The sequence below is a fragment of the Nicotiana attenuata genome, unplaced genomic scaffold (assembly GCF_001879085.1).
Source record: "Nicotiana attenuata strain UT unplaced genomic scaffold, NIATTr2, whole genome shotgun sequence".
NCBI classification, from domain to species: domain Eukaryota; kingdom Viridiplantae; phylum Streptophyta; class Magnoliopsida; order Solanales; family Solanaceae; genus Nicotiana; species Nicotiana attenuata.
Genome location: NW_017670547.1, coordinates 234,120 through 250,626, shown reverse-complemented (window position 1 = coordinate 250,626; position 16,507 = coordinate 234,120).

Genomic DNA, 16,507 nt, shown 5'->3' with positions numbered 1-16,507 from the left:
AAACCTTTGAAACTTTAACTTAACAATTTCACATAAAAATTCATTACTCGGGCTAGGGACCTCGGAATTCGATTCCGGGCATACGCCCAGGTCCCATAGTTTCCCACGGACCCTCAAAAATTGTCAAATCACGATTCTGGGACCGTTTCCCCAAAATGTTGACCGAAGTCAAACTTGGCCTTTTTAAAGAAACTTAAATAAGCAACTAGACTTATTCTTGCTCAAAACTCTTCTAACTTCCGAACCACCCATCCCCGCAAGTCATAAATTAGCTAAAGCAAGTGCGGAAAGTCTTATTTAAGGGAACGGGGTTCAAAAATACAAAACGACCGGTCGGGTCGTTACATAAAGGGTAAAAGAACTTTCTCAAATCTTGATGTATCTGGTTCTTGTTGCAACTATTTTTCCACAACTAGTGTAAATAGTGAAGGCTTCAGAAGTCCTACTCATTCATATCATCTTTCATCAAATGTAAATACATTCACTCACAATAATAAGAATGAGTCCTCAGTTGTGTTTGATAAGTATGATGTAAACCTCTTGTGGCACAATAGGCTTGGTCATGTTCCCTTTGTCAAAATGAAGGGAATATCTTCCATACCTGTACCTTTTTCACCCGGACAACCATTTATTTGTTCAATTTGTCCCATGGCTAGACAAGCTAGACTTCCTTTCCCACAAAGAATCAGTATCTTTACCAAAATATTTGAGTTGATACATGTTGACGTATGGGGTCCCTACCATGTCAACGCTTATGATAATTACAAGTATTTTCTCATACTAGTGGATGATTTCACTAGGTCCACTTGGACACATTTGCTAAGCTGCAAGAGCAATGCTCTCCAAACACTCAACGCCTTTATAACCATGATTGAAAATCAATTTAACACATCTGTTAAGGCCATCAGATCAGATAATGGGCTGGAGTTCACCAGTCATGAAGCTACCACATTTCACCAATCCAAAGGCATCATTCATCAGAAAACTTGTCTCTATACACCACAACAAAATGGGGTAGTGGAAAGGAAACACAAGTACGTCCTGGAAACTGCTAGGGTACTTATGTTTCAATCCAAATTACCAACTAAATATTGGGGAGAATGTATTTTGACAGCCACCTACCTAATTAACAGATTGCCTACCACCTACCTAAATAACAAATGTCCTTTTTTGAGCTTTTGTACAATAAGAAACCCAACTACTCTCATTTAAGAAGTTTTGGCTGTCTTTGTTATCCTACTACACCTAAGGTGCATAGGGACAAATTTTGAGCCCTGAAAAACTCCCCATGTATTCATAGAATATCCCTTTGGGACAAAGGGGTACAAAATACTAAGCCTAGCCACTAAAAAAAATTCACATCTCTAGAGATGTCATATTTCATGAAAACATTTTCCCTTTTGCTTTGAGTTCTAAGAATGTTTTCCCATACAGTATTTTTAAATCAGTTACATTTCGTTCATGTGTTGAGAGTGAATATCCTCTTCCTGATAGTCAAGATATTGTAGATATCACATCTCCAGGTTTACACCAACACCCTGAATTCTCTCATGTAAATGACACTTCAACACCACCTAATAATTCATCATCTCATGACTCTTTTCCTGCATCCTCTTATGAGGTTGGTGACCTTAATTCATCCATGTCTCCTCAACTAGAAATAGCTACAATCAGAAAGTCCACCAGAACACACAAAACTCCTAGCCACCTCAAAGATTATGTCTACACCCTTCCTAGCAGAACCCAACCTACCACTTCTCAATGTTCACCTTCTTTGAATGCATTATTCTCAAATCACAATCATATCAATACTGATGCTCTATGTTCTGAAAGTCAGCACCTAGTGACAAGGTGTTTGTCATGATAGTGAGCCGTCTTCATATGAATAGGCAACACTTAGTCCTGCATGGCAGGCAACCATGACACAAGAATTTGAAGCCCTTCATGCCAATCATACTTGGGATTTAGTTCCCCTACCTGCTGGAAAGCAGGCTATAGGTTGCAAGTGGATTTACAAGGTTAAGCACAAGGCGGATGGAACTATTGAAAGCTTTAAGGCTAGACTAATAGTAAAAGGCTACACTCAACACGCAGGGATTGATTACACAAAGACATTCTCTCCTGTTGTCAAAATGACAATAGTTAGAGTCTTAATTACTGTAGCAGTGAAGAAAGGCTGGGACATATTCCAACTTGATGTGAACAATGCTTTCCTCCATGGTGATTTGTATGAGGAAGTATATATGTAGGTGCCACCACGCCTCTTGATTGATCATCCCAGCTCACACAAGATGGTTTGCAAACTAAACAAATCCCTCTATGGATTAAAGCAAGCTAGCAGGCAGTGGTATGCCAAACTAACTGAGGCTCTATCATCAATGGGATACAAGCATTCTGAGAATGACTATTCACTATTCTCCAAAAAGTAGGAATGGCAATTGGGGCAGGGCGGGGCAGGGCAGACACTTAATAGGGCAGGGTAGGGTAGGGTATGAAATAAATAGGGCAGGGCGGGGCAAAACTTGATTTTAAAAAAAAAATTCAATGGGGCAGGGCGGATAGCAGGTGGGCTTTTAGTTCCAATAGTGGGCCATTGTATAGCTTGAGGCCCAATTCAAAAACTGAATAATACATACTCTTATTACATGTATAAAACTTTACTTGGAGAACCACTTACATACTTACCGTCAACAAAAAAAGTACATGAAATTCTCATTTTGCTACATTTATAAAATAGGTATAATTTTTTTAAAATGCTTTTACGTGTAAGTATAAATTTAGTGTCATTTTGAAAGTATTTTAAAATTTTATGTTTAATTAAAGAATATAACAGTTATGCATATTGGGATAATTTATATATAATTATATTATTTATTAGAATGTGAATTTATATTTTGTACATAAAGGTGTTTGGTTAAAGGGTAATGAACATACTATTGTATATCTAGAGAATCAGATATAATTTTTCACAAAAAGAATTTCTCTATCTTTTATTTCAATGATAATCAAATTATATAGAATTAATTGATTTTAATCATCAACCAGTTTTAGATCTATAATTAAGAATAAGGAAAAAAGAATAAATTATACTTCATCAGCCTTCATCAGCACAAGATCCTATATGAGCACAGTATGAAAGAGATGGACATGTAAGTTATAAAACTTGGAATTTGCTTAGGGAGAACTGAGAAAGTGGTCTATTATTTGGCTTCTCCATAAACGCACTTGCCAGAGGTATTAATTAGTTAGAACTCTATTGCTTGCTGGACCGAAAATATTTGGAAAGGATTAATTTCTTTTTACAGATTTGCTATATTACCCAGTTCAAATAAGAAAGAATTTAATACATGCTTTTCACATTTTAAATAAACAGTCCCAAAAGTGAATTAAACAGTTCACCATTTACTTGGATTGAAGCATTAATGATAGGAATATTTATTGATAAACTATATAAAATTAATAAACAATCATATTTTATTCAACCAATATACATAATAGCTCTTATTGACAAGTCAATTTTAAATGTTTCAATAAAAGTTGAAAAAGTAAAAAAAATATTTAAGAAACATACCGCAAAATGAAAGATAAAAGGAAAAAATGAAAGAAAACTAAATGGGGCGGGACTTGATAGGGCAGGGGAGGGCCGGACAGGGCAATTTTTTTAAAAAAGCTAAATGGGGCAGGGCATGGCAGGTCAAAATCTTAGCGGGTCAAAGTTTGCCCTGCCCCGCCCTACCCTGCCCTACCACATTTACATCCCTACCCAAAAGACCTCATCCTCCACCTTTATTGTAGCAGTGTATGTTATTGATGTGATAATCACTGGCACTGATTCAGCAGAGATAGCTAACCTGAAGGCTTTTCTTGATAAACAATTCAGAATCAGAGACTTAGGGAGACTTCACAACTTCTTGGGCTTAGAAGTCCTTTACAAATCAGATGGAGTTCTCATCTCTCAAAGAAAGTTTGCTTAGACCTGCTCAAGGAATATGATTGCTTTGCATACAGCAGTTTGTCTTCTCCACTTGATCCTACCCTGAAACTAAAGGCCAATGAAGGAACTCTGTTGCCAGATCCTACATACTACAGAAAACTAGTAGGAAAGCTGAACTTCCCAACTAACACAAGACTTGACATAGCATACAGTGTGCAACTTCTCAGTCAGTTTATGCAAGCACCTAGAGATACACACTTGACTGTTGCCTTCCATCTCCTGAGATATCTCATGAAGATCCCACACTAGGGATATTCTTCTCCAACAGTGCTGATTGCTCAATATCTGCATATTGTGACTCTGATTGGGCAGCATGCCCTGATTCCAGAAGATCTGTTACTAGCTACATTGTGCTAGTAGGAGACAGTCCTATTAGCTGGAAGTCCAAGAAACAAGAGACCATCTCCTTGTCATCAGCTGAAGCTGAATATAGGTCCCTTAGAAAAGTTATTGGAGAACTAGTGTGGTTGAGTAGGTTGTTTGAGGAGCTCACTATCCCACTCCAGTCCTATTACTGTATTTTGTGACAGCCAATCAGCCATTCACATTGCTCACAACCCTGTGTTCCATGAACGGACCGAACACAATGAGGTGGATTACCATTTTGTCAGAACTAAGCTCCAGGAAGGCCTCATTTCTCTTCTTAGTTATACAGTTAGCCATACACAGTAGTTAGTAGTTGTCTTTTGTCTTAATTAGCTATCGTTTATATGTGTACATGTACATATATACATACTTTACACTTTACAGCAATAACGAGAAAATGAAATATCATTTTTCATGTTGCATCTTTTACTCTTTCTTTCTCTCTCTATTTCTGTTTTCCCAAAAGTCTCTAGAACCTCCATTGGAGGTCTTGCATGAGCTTGATTTTCTCAATCCCAAACTGATCCCAATAATTCTCCGGTAAAAGTATGGATATCAAGTACTCCTATTCAAGTCAATAGAACTGGTGAGGATCAGAATGTAGCTGCCCTCTTTTCGAGTAAAAGAAAAACAAAAGTCACACTCACGAGTAAGAGGCAACTCTTTGGCAAACTTTTAAAAACAGTGCTTTGGATATCTATTGTGGATAACGACTTTACTCTTCACACGCACAATGTGAACAAAACAAACAAAAATAAATTATATTTAAACCGCACTTCAAAAAGTTTACAAAATCAAACTTAGGAAGTTATGATGATATCACTCAAATCTTTAGTCGCCACCTCCCAATAAAAGTCCATTTCAAAATCCAATTTTTATACGATCACTAATCGATTTATAATTCTGCGATTATTACGCAATGAGCAATGATTAATAATATAAGAATTATAATGCACTGAACAATAACAATTAGATCGTAACTTAGAGATCGTTTGAATTAAGGCCTTTCTCCCTCGAATTATTCTTATTCAAATCCACAACTTCAATCATGTATAAAATCATACATAGATTCATATGTAAGCTCATTAAAATTAGTAATATATAAATTGATTCTCGTTATTAAACTCCACATAAAAGTTTATTAGTTATCTATAATTAACTATACATGATATCGTATCAAAAACCAAAAACTGTATAAGTAAAATGGATTTTAGCACTATAGATCAAATTTTCTTATTCCTCAAAGTACACAAATCCAAGTTCCCACGGAATAAAACATTTTACTCTCTCCATCCCACTTTATAATGGTATTTTTTTTGTCTGTCTCAAAAAATAATTTTTTATATTCAAAAATAATTTAATTAAAGGCTTCTTATTTTAACCTAAATGGGAAGATTTTGTAATAATACAAATATTTCTGACTTACTTTTTATTATCAATATTAATTTTTATTATTTTTTGAAAATTGGTGCCTAATTAAACACCATGACATAATTGAGATAGAGGGAGTACTATAACTTAATACAATAACAATCGTAGTATAATCAAAAGTGGGTCTGTGGAGAATAAATTATATGCGGGGGTCGTTTGGTAGGAACAAGTTATCTCATGATTAACATTCCTAAATTAGTTACTCCGCATCTCATGGAAATTAAAAAAGTACTCCAATTTTAGAATAACTAATCCCGAAATTAATTATACGATGATTTTATCTCAACCAAGCGTAAAATAAACTTATCTCAAATTTAATTTCGGGATTAATTATCTCTTTTCCCTCGTACCAAACAAGCCCGCAGAGTTTACTAGTAAGTTACTCCCTTCGGTCCAAAATAAGTAATTTTTCAGCCTTTTTCTTGTGGTCCAAAATAAGTGATTTTTCCAGATTTCAAGAATGAATTAATTATTTTTTTCCTACATTGTCCTTGGAGTAAATAATATTGGAATATGTGTTAGGAGCGTTTATGTGAGTAGTAAAGGTTAATATGGTCAATTTCATTGTTAATTAATGCTAAAAGATGAATTTCTTAATCTGTGTGAAAACATCCAAAAAAATTACTTATTTTGAACTGGAGGGAGTATACTATTTCTTGAGCCGAGATTGTCTTTTCTCCAAAAAGAAAAAATCAAAGTTGACAATGATTTCCTAAAATTTTGTCGATATTGAGTTTGTGATGAAGCGATGTTGACTAGATACCATGAATGCGTCTGATGTCGGTAACCGCCTATGAGATGTAAAATTTGTCGTATTGCACATACTGTTTGGTGACACCACCTGTCAGTTGTTATTTTAATCACCTGCTGTCATTTTAAAAAAGCCGCCTCAACCAATCCCCTGCTATCCCTCCCTTTCTCTGGAATAAACACCACACGATAGTTGGAAAAAGATTCTCTGTGACTTTTATAATTGTCCACGTGATGGTCTATATAATTGACACGTGTGAGGCACATGTCTTCAGCAGCCTGAAACAAGAGTTATGGATAAGAAGATCTTTGCCACGTCATTTTTTTGACTGGTGGTTTATTTCAGGTGGTAATAAGGAACTTTCGTTGGTGAAAAAAATATAAAAGGAACTTTGGTTAATCCGCGCGGACCATACTTTTGCCATTTTTAAATGGATTAATAATATTTAAATATTTATGTGGATAGAGTTTGACTGAGTTCACATATTTATTGTTTTGAAGGAAGTAACCGGTAATTACGAAGATAAAGAAAGACCGATTTTACGGTGTGCTTCACTCATTACATTACTTGTATTAGGCCTCTTTTTATCTCACGCATTTGTAGGCTCATATCTGACATATTTGGGTCCACAAAAATCTGGGATCACAAAGTTCTGAGACAAAAAGGAGTCCGAAACCAAAATGTGATTCTTTTAGACTCAAATGACCGAAATGTGTAGATATTAGTAGTAGGTGTTTGGACATCAAAATTGTAAACTATAAAAATTAAATTGAGGAATTAAGTTAAAAAATAGTATTTGAAATTTAAATGTTTGGATATACATTTCACTTGAAAAAATATTATAATTTATGAGTGGGAAGAAAATTCATTTTCGAAAAATCTCCAAACACTTACTATAACATGTTCACTTTAATTGATTTTTTGACCTTCTTCTTGTAGTCCATAATATTTGATTTCTTAGATATCAAGAAGTAATTAACTTCTTTTTTCTGAAGTTGCCTTTGGAGTAAAGAATATCCAGAAGATGAAAGTAGCTGAATGAGGATGTTGAGGTGGATGTGCGGGCACACTAAGATGGATAAGATTATGAATGAAGATATTCAGGAGAAGGTGGGCGCCGTCCACATGGATGACAAGCTGCGGGAAGCAAGGCTCAGATGGTTCGGGCACGTTCAGAGGAGAAGCCCAGATGCGCCTGTGAGGAGGTGTGAGCGGCTGGCTTTGGTGGGCATGAAGAGAGGTAGAGGGCGGCCTAAGAAGTATTGGGGAGAGGTAATCATGTAGGATATGGCGAGGCTTTAGATCACTGAGGACATGGCCCTAGATAGGAAGTTGTGGAGATCGAGCATTAAGGTTGTAAGTTTGGAGGTAGTTGGGAATATCTCTAGGGCGCTCCAGAGTGAGGCTAGTCTATTAGGACTTGGTCTTAGACTGTTAGTGGTTAATGTTGAGTTCACACTACTCTTTCATTTCCTCTTAGTGCTGTGCTTTACTACTGGTTATTGTTTTGCTTTTCACTTATTTTCTGGTTCTGGTGATGCTGCTCTTTGTTCGATGGTTTCTATTGATGGTACTCATATATTGTATCTTTTCGTCTTCTTTTTGTTTTTTTGAGCCGAGAATCTTTCAGAAACATCCTCTCTACCCCTCGGTATAGGGGTAAGGTCTGCGTATACATTGCCCTCCGCAGACTCCACTAGTGAGATTTCACTGGGCCGTTGTTGTTGTTATTGCCTTTGAAGTAAATAACCTAGGAGTATTTTTTATATTTATAATGAACAAATTAAGGCTAATATGATCATTTTAATAGTTAATTAATGCTAAAAGATGAGTTTCTTAATGTGTGTGAAAAAAATCAAAAAAATCAATTAAAATGGAACGGTAGAACACATTTTTTTTATTAAAAAAAATCGTAAAAAAAAAAATCTTAGGAACACGTTGCTTTAAAATATCATGTAACAAACGTTGGAAGGTGACATCTCAGTGTTAGTTCTTCAATACTTGTTGCTAGAGGTATCAGAAAGGACAAAGAGATAAATTAGCTATATGGGGTGTAACAGTTGTTGTGACTTGTCCCCTTTGTAATATTGTAAATGAGTCTGTAGATCACTTGTTCTTCAGCTGTGATTTCTCTAGCAGAGTATGAGACTAACATATTACAATGGCAAGACTTAACTCTTAGGACCAAAAAAGTCAGGTGTCATGCGAAAGCTAGTAAAGCAACACTTCAACGACGGTAAATCAGATAACAAAAGTGAAATATACCAAAAGAGACACAAATATATAATCGGTCAACTGACCTACGTCCACGACGGAGATGAGCAATCCACTATATAAAAGAGAGTACAAAATATCGAGAGAACAACTTCACGAAGAGGCAAACACAAGTGACACACTAACATTTGTCTCGTAAAGTTCTCCCCCTAAACACGACTCTCAACCCCATATGGCTACATTGTGGATGCTACTGAATGAGAAGGACAGATATTCAATTTATAGAACTCCAAACCTTTTCCTACAAGAAAAGGGACTAGCCAGATATGAGAGACTTGTAATTTTCTTCTACAAGAAGGAAAACGAAATTAAGGTAAACATGTTGCCCTTTCCTTCAACAAATAGGAAAACCAAATATGGTAAGAAAATTATGGCAAACACCTAACAATTCTCCCCCTTGGCCTGAATTTTCTGACAAAATAAACTTATCCACCTTCTTCACATAGCCTTCAACAAGTCGCATCTCCAAATCTCCACCACAAAGTTTGTCTCAACGTGCGTAGCACACCGGTCAAATTTCTCAGACAAAAATCACGATTATCGTCAAATATGTTGCGGCTAGAATTGAACTCGCAAAGATGAACCTGTCTTGAACCTTGCTCTGATACCACTTGTTAGGACCAAAAGTCAGGTGTCATGCGGAAGCTAGTAAAACAACACTTCAACGACGATATCAGATAACAAAAGAGAAATATACCAAAAGAGACACAAACATATAACGTACTTCGGTCAACTGATCTATGTCCATGACGGAGATGAGCAATCCGCCATATAAAAGAGAGTACACAATATCGAGAGAACAACCTCACGAAGAGGCAAACACAAGTGACACACTAACACTTGTCCCGTAAAGTTCTCCCCCTAAACACGACTCTCAACCCCATATGGATACATTGTGGATGCTACTGAATGAGAAGGACAGATCTTCAATTTATAAAACTCCAAACCTTTTCCTACAATAAAAGGGACTAGCCAGATATGGGAGATTTGTAATTTCCTTCTATAAGAAGAAAAACCCAATTAAGGTAAACATGTTGCCATTTCCTTCAATAAATAGGAAAACCAAATATGGTAAGAAAATTATGGCAAACACCTAACATTAACAAGGAGAGCTATGAATTGGCATAGGCTGTAGCTAATGGAAAAGGTAGAAGTGCAGGGGCAGCGGTGTTTCGAATGGCATTTGTTAGAAGTGTGTATTATGTGTAGCAAGAAAGGTGTATAGGGTAAAATATGTCATGCTAAATAATTGCATAACGGAGTGACACGTGGAGCCGAAGCAGAGAATAGCTAAAACTGAAGACAACTATTCCATTTGTTATCGGAAAGAATGGTGCTCATAAAGATGAAATAAATGCCACAACCCGATAGCATTTAATGGATAGTATACTGCAGCATTTAGTACATTGCCCGTTATAAAGAATTTGTCATTCATGCCTGCCGTTACACTTCTTCAATGGCCCTCATAATTGTCATTAAAGAAGGGCATGATCCTAGGACCTTGTCCCCCAGGTGCAGCTATAAATAGCGAGCTTTATTATCATTGTAAGGAAAGAGATTTTCCTGGCAAACTTATGCTATAATCTGTTCAAAGCTTTATATAATTTTATCTTCTTGCTTTTGGATTTCATTGCCGTTGTATCCAGAAGCCCTGCTCTATGAACTACTGTTTCTGCTGTTTCATTTTCATATCAAGCCTAAGTATTGCATATTTATTCAACTCTCCTATTATTTCAGAATCAAATTAATTTACTTGTCTAGAAATCACATATAAATTCAATTGTATCACTTTACGAGTAAACAAAAGGAACATGAGAATTTTTCAGAACAAACAAAGACAAGTAAAGCAAGTGACAAGGCAAATTGTACAAAACATCTTTTGTAGATGTGTTGCGAGGGATAAATTGGCTAGAAGACTAAAGATCTCAATTTTTATTCGTAGCTTTTAGCCTGGCAGTGTTGTTTGGAGGGTGCTGATGAGTTTTGTAGTTTTAGGGGAATTTTTCGCTCTGGAGCTGGGGCTTGTTTGTCTAGTTTCAGTCTGTTTTTTTTCCTTTGTTTTGAGCCGTACAAAATTTACTTGGTAACAACAAAAAAAAAAGAAGGGGACAAAGAGAAAGGAGGAGGAAATTATGTAGCTTTAAGTAAAGGTAATCAAGCTTTTTTTTTTTCACAAATTATATTATAAGATTCATTTATTATGAATTAGTTAGTATAGTTAGCACCGCAGTTAAATTTATGTGTTTAATTCTGAGAGTAGTTTGTGACACTGACCATAGACCTCCTCGAATCATATGAACAATATTCTCAACCCCCAACGGACATACTCAAGAGTCATTGTAAATTAAATGGATTCTCTCGTACTAGAAACTCTAACATCAAGAGCGGAGATTCAAATATTCTCTAAATTAAGCTAGTGTTTGGATATAGATTTGATTGAAACTTAAAAATATGATTTTTGAAGTTATGTCGGGTTTTATTTGGCAAACACATGTTTGGCCATAGATTTTGCCTATATTTTGGTAAAATTCCAAATTCCAAATCCCAAAACCAGCTCAATAGCTGGTTTTGGGCCAAAATATCACTATTACATTTTTTAACAATTGCCCCAAACTTTTGTATTTTATAAAGAGCCCACCATTTATTGTTTGTAAGAATGTTGTTTCGTCTTCTAGGTCATCTAATAATGTATCATGTAGTTCAATATAAAATTGTTAATTTTGTACCATATTTATGTTCAGGATTATGGCTTGCGATAATATAATGAATGTTATTGATAATGGTAATTTGTAATAGTTTTTAGAACTTGTGGGTATAAGTCAAGTTTCATGTTTTCCCAAAATAAATTTGGGAAATATGTTTTGAACTAATGTCCAAACACATTTCATCTTCAAACCAAACTTCACCCAAATCAGATTTTTCCAAACAAATTTGGGAATCTTTGGCCAAACGCTAACTAATTTTTTAAAGTTGAAGTTGTGTTTAGACATGCATTTTATTTGAAGAAAAGTTGATATTTTATAAGTGGAAGAAAAAATTTCACCCAAAAACTGTCCGAAACCAATTTTTGGGAACTTGAAATTTTTGAACTTTTCCCCCCAAAACATGATCATATTTAAGGCTCCAACCATAGCTAGTTTCATGAGAAAATGACATTGTATAGCCGCACTCGAAATAATAATCGAAAAAATATATATTTTTTGTTATATATATATATATATATATATATATATATATATATATATATATATATATATATATATTCTGTATATCATATACAAAAATCATATAAATATTATATATTTTTTCAGGTATGAAACGTAAATTATTTTTGGCACGGGTTAAAAGTAATATTTATCCTTGGTTCATCACTGTCTTTAAAGCGCACAAGGCGCAATGACCAAATTTCACAATTACTACTCCTTTATCTCATTATTCAAATCAATAATAGGAGAGGAACTAACCTTGACTAACACGAAGGAGGCGAGCTATTTAGACTTCTGTACAATGGACTCAAGATATTTGACTAAGGTTGAATGTTTAAATTCAAAAATTAAATTTTATTATTTTTTATTTGGATTGGGTGTTATTACAATATTGAGAATAACTATTGGAGTTCTTATCTCAAGTTTGAGAGTGTTTGGTGGAAATATTGGTTTGGTTGAAATTTCAATTTGTAACTAAAAGAGGAAGACATAAATTAGTTGTATGTAAGTTCTATATAAGTTATATATAAAATGTATGCAAAATGTATGTTTTGATCGAATTTGTTACAACGAAAGTTTTGTATGAAATTTGTATATAAGTTGTATGTCTTGATCGGATTTTACACAATAAAAAATTATATACAAACTATATATAAGTTGTATGTTTTGATCGAATTTGTTTAGAACAAAGTTATGTATGGAATCTGTATATAAGTTGTATGGTTTGCCCGGATTTTACACAATAAAAAAGTATATACAAGTTATATATAAGTTGTATGTTTTAATCGAATTTGTACATTTTTTATAAAATTACTCTGGCTACTTTTTGGAAGTTCAAAAATCAAGCTAGAGTACATAAATAATGTCCTTTTTTTGTATCTATAGGAAAAAATTCCTTATAAGATCCAGCAACTTAATACTCGTGTATTTCGTTTCTGTTTGTTGGGCCAGGCAAACATGTAGCGAATGTCCAAATAAATCTCTGGACAAAACATTAAAGGCCCATGAAAATCCAACATGGATAGCCCCAAAAATATTTAAAGCGATCTTTATGTAAATAGCCGGTTATAATTATTATTTATTTTTTTCTTGCCAAATACATAGATTATATAATTATTATACATATATAATATATAAATTATGCATATATTATATCTTCACTGGCTATTAGTTTGAGGGGTTTGGTGGACGACTGTTTAGATTAATTCTTCATATTTAAAACTGTATATTGGTTTTAAGTTTTCATTACTTTCTATTAATTAAATACAAGGATACATTTATAAGCTTTGAAATGTATCCATTAATTCTGAATACTGAGTGACATTAAGTATATTCGTTTGAATTTTATATCCATATGGAAATTGTCTTGTATAGTTTTAACTATAAAGTTTGTTTTGATGTGAGAATGTGACAAAATTAGGATGAATTTATTTTATTTGATAAATTGAGGGTGGCGACTTCGGACAGAAACAAAGAGCCACATATCTATCTATCTATCTATCTATCTATCTATCTATCTATCTATCTATAGAGCGAAGGTCTTTAGTGAAATATTGTTCACCTTGTTTATCCTCTAAAAATAAATTTCACATTGGATATAATTATAATTTGTTTAAACACCTAAATAATTGGTTATTAAATATTTCTTTATTGAACTAAGTAAGAAATCCTAATTTTACCTTTAGCCATCACAACATATTAATTAAATAAGAAAGCGTGAGTAGTTTACCATCCAATAGAATACTATTAATAAAAAAAATACCCATTACAAAAGACTAAAATTTAAAACTAATGCTTTTTTTTTCATTTCAAACTCAATCTTTATCACCAAAAAAATGTATTCTAAAGTCCCTCAAATTTTATGTTAAATATTATAAGAAACACTTCATTAAGTAATTATTTAATTTTTTGTAAAATTTAAGAGATTAAAATTAATTAAAAGTTTACTTATTAATTTGTTTTGTTATTTGAACAATGTAGAAAGTTATAGCTTTATGAAAATTTCACTTTGTACAATTCTTACACGTAAATTATGTATAAATGATTAAAAACTAGAAAAAGGAAGAATAAAAAGATTTAAGAAAGAAGAGGTACAGGTTCTTGGATAGTAACGAAGATAGTTCACTTCTTAAAAAGATACAAGAACTGCAAATATAATGTTATTCAATATTATACTTTTAACTTTCAAAAGTTTTAAATGCACAATTACAATTATGCGCAATGTTAAGGAAAAAATAATTAAAGTCACACATATAACAATATAATTATGAGATTCATTAATTCTTAATCCATGATACAATTAGCTTAATGTGAGTGAGTTAATTAGCTAGATTTTTGTAACGATCCGACTGGTCGTTTTGAGCTCTAGCGCGTCGTTCGGGAGTTTGAGGCCATGAGCAGCTCCACGTCAAGTATTATGACTTGTACGCATGGTCGTAATTGAATTCCGGGAAGTTCGGAGTTGATTTGGAAGGAGAATTCACATTTCGGAAGCTTTAAGTTGGAAGAATTGACAAGGATTGGATTTTTTAGTAAACGACTTCGGAATTAGGATTTGAAGGTTCCAGCAGGTTCGTATGATGATTTTGGACTTGGGCGTATATCTGAATTGGGTTTTGGATGACCCGAGAGCATTTCAGCGCCTATTGTGTAAGCTAGCATTTTGGAAGAATTTCATAAGTTTGGGTTGAAGTGCATTCTAGTGTTATCAATGTCTGTTTGGTATCCGAGTCTGAGAATAGCTCTGTATGGTGATTCATGTATTGGGAGAGCGATCGGAAGTGGATTTTGAGGTCCGTAGGTCATTTTGGAGTCATTCGGCTAAAGTTAGAAATTTGAAGGTTTTTGAGAAGTTTGACCGGAAGTGGACTTTTTGATATCGGGGTCGGATTCCGATTCCGGAGGTCGGAGTAGGTCTGTAATGTCGAATATGATTTGTATGCAAAATTTGAGGTCAATCGGACGAGATAGGATAGGTTCGGCATCGAATGTGGAAGTTTGAAATTCTAAAATTCATTAAGCTTGGATTGGAGGGCGATTCATGGTTTAAGCGTTGTTCGAGGTGATTTGAGGCCTCGAGCAGGTCCGCATTATGTTTTGGGATTGGTTGGTATGATTAGACGGGGTCTCGGGGGCCTCGGGTGGATTCCGGATGGTTAACGGATCAATTTTGGAATTTGAAGAAGAAGCAAAACAGCTGCCTTCTGGTGTAACCGCACCTGCGAGGCTTGGGCGGTAGATGCGGAGCCGCAGAAGCGGCCATGGGGCACGCAGATGCGGTGTTGGGCTAGAAGTGAAAAGACCACAAATACGGTCATAAAGCCGCAGAAGCGGGACCGCACCTGCGGTAAGTGAGGCGCAGAAGCGGAAAGGCTGGAGGCAGTGTGTTCTTTTAAAATCGGGGAATTGGCCATTTTCTCCCATTTTTATTTGGTGTGGGAGATTTTGGAGAGCTTCAAGGAGAGATGTTCTTCAAGTATCACAAGGTAAGTTGTTCCTGATATTCTTAACGTCAATATCACACAAGAGGGGGGGGGGGGGTGATTTGTAGCAACCAGCCTCTAACTGCTGCGACAACTTCAAGTTAACTCTAACTTGAATACTCAATATACCTATTACAATTGCTTCTAGATAAAGCTGAAAGGTACAATATGAAACACCTACTACAACTGAACTAGAAATAAAGAAAGACACATAAAACTCTTTATGGAGCTGGTTCTTCAATCTGGTTCATGTAGCTTCAGGTTTGCACACTTGAATCACACACGAACTGCTTGCAAAAAGCTTTGCTATTTTGCTCTCAATTCACGTTTAACTTCTGCATTTTTGTGCAACACTTTAATGTGAGAACATCCTGCAATTTATAGAGTTAGTAGATGAAGAAATAACTAGAGTTCTGATGCAACTCTTCCTTGGTGGAAGAGTTCTAGTTGATTTCAACTTCTAACTCCTTCCCTATCTTGGATAGTGTTCTCTTTGAGTAAGGAGTCCTTCTCTTTATCAATTATGCAACCTTTTCGATCAGGAGATATTAAATACATCAAGTTAAGCTTATCTCCTTCACGTGCAACCCACATGCTCAAATCTGCCCGTTTTTGTGCACCTGAGTGATGAACCTGGTTCATCCCGAGTTCCTTTGTCAGTCTTCAAAACTAACCTTTAATTGGGACAACAAATTCCCCCTTTTTGATGATGACAAACTCTGTGCTTTACATAAGCTTAGGCCCTGTTTCAACTCAGCTCAACATCAACACAATGTTAGAAATATTTTTCCTTTTTATCACTTATCATCAAGGACCAGGTACATTAGGTTATAAACATCACTGTTCAAAGTGTAAACATCACTTGTTTAGTTTAAAGCACAACCTTTTTTCCCCTTTTGGCATCATCGAAAAGTTGCATAAAAAATGTGAGATAACCAGATTTTAAAGCTTACTCATGGCCACTGGGGCTACTTCAAATGCAATCATGGATTAATCATTATAG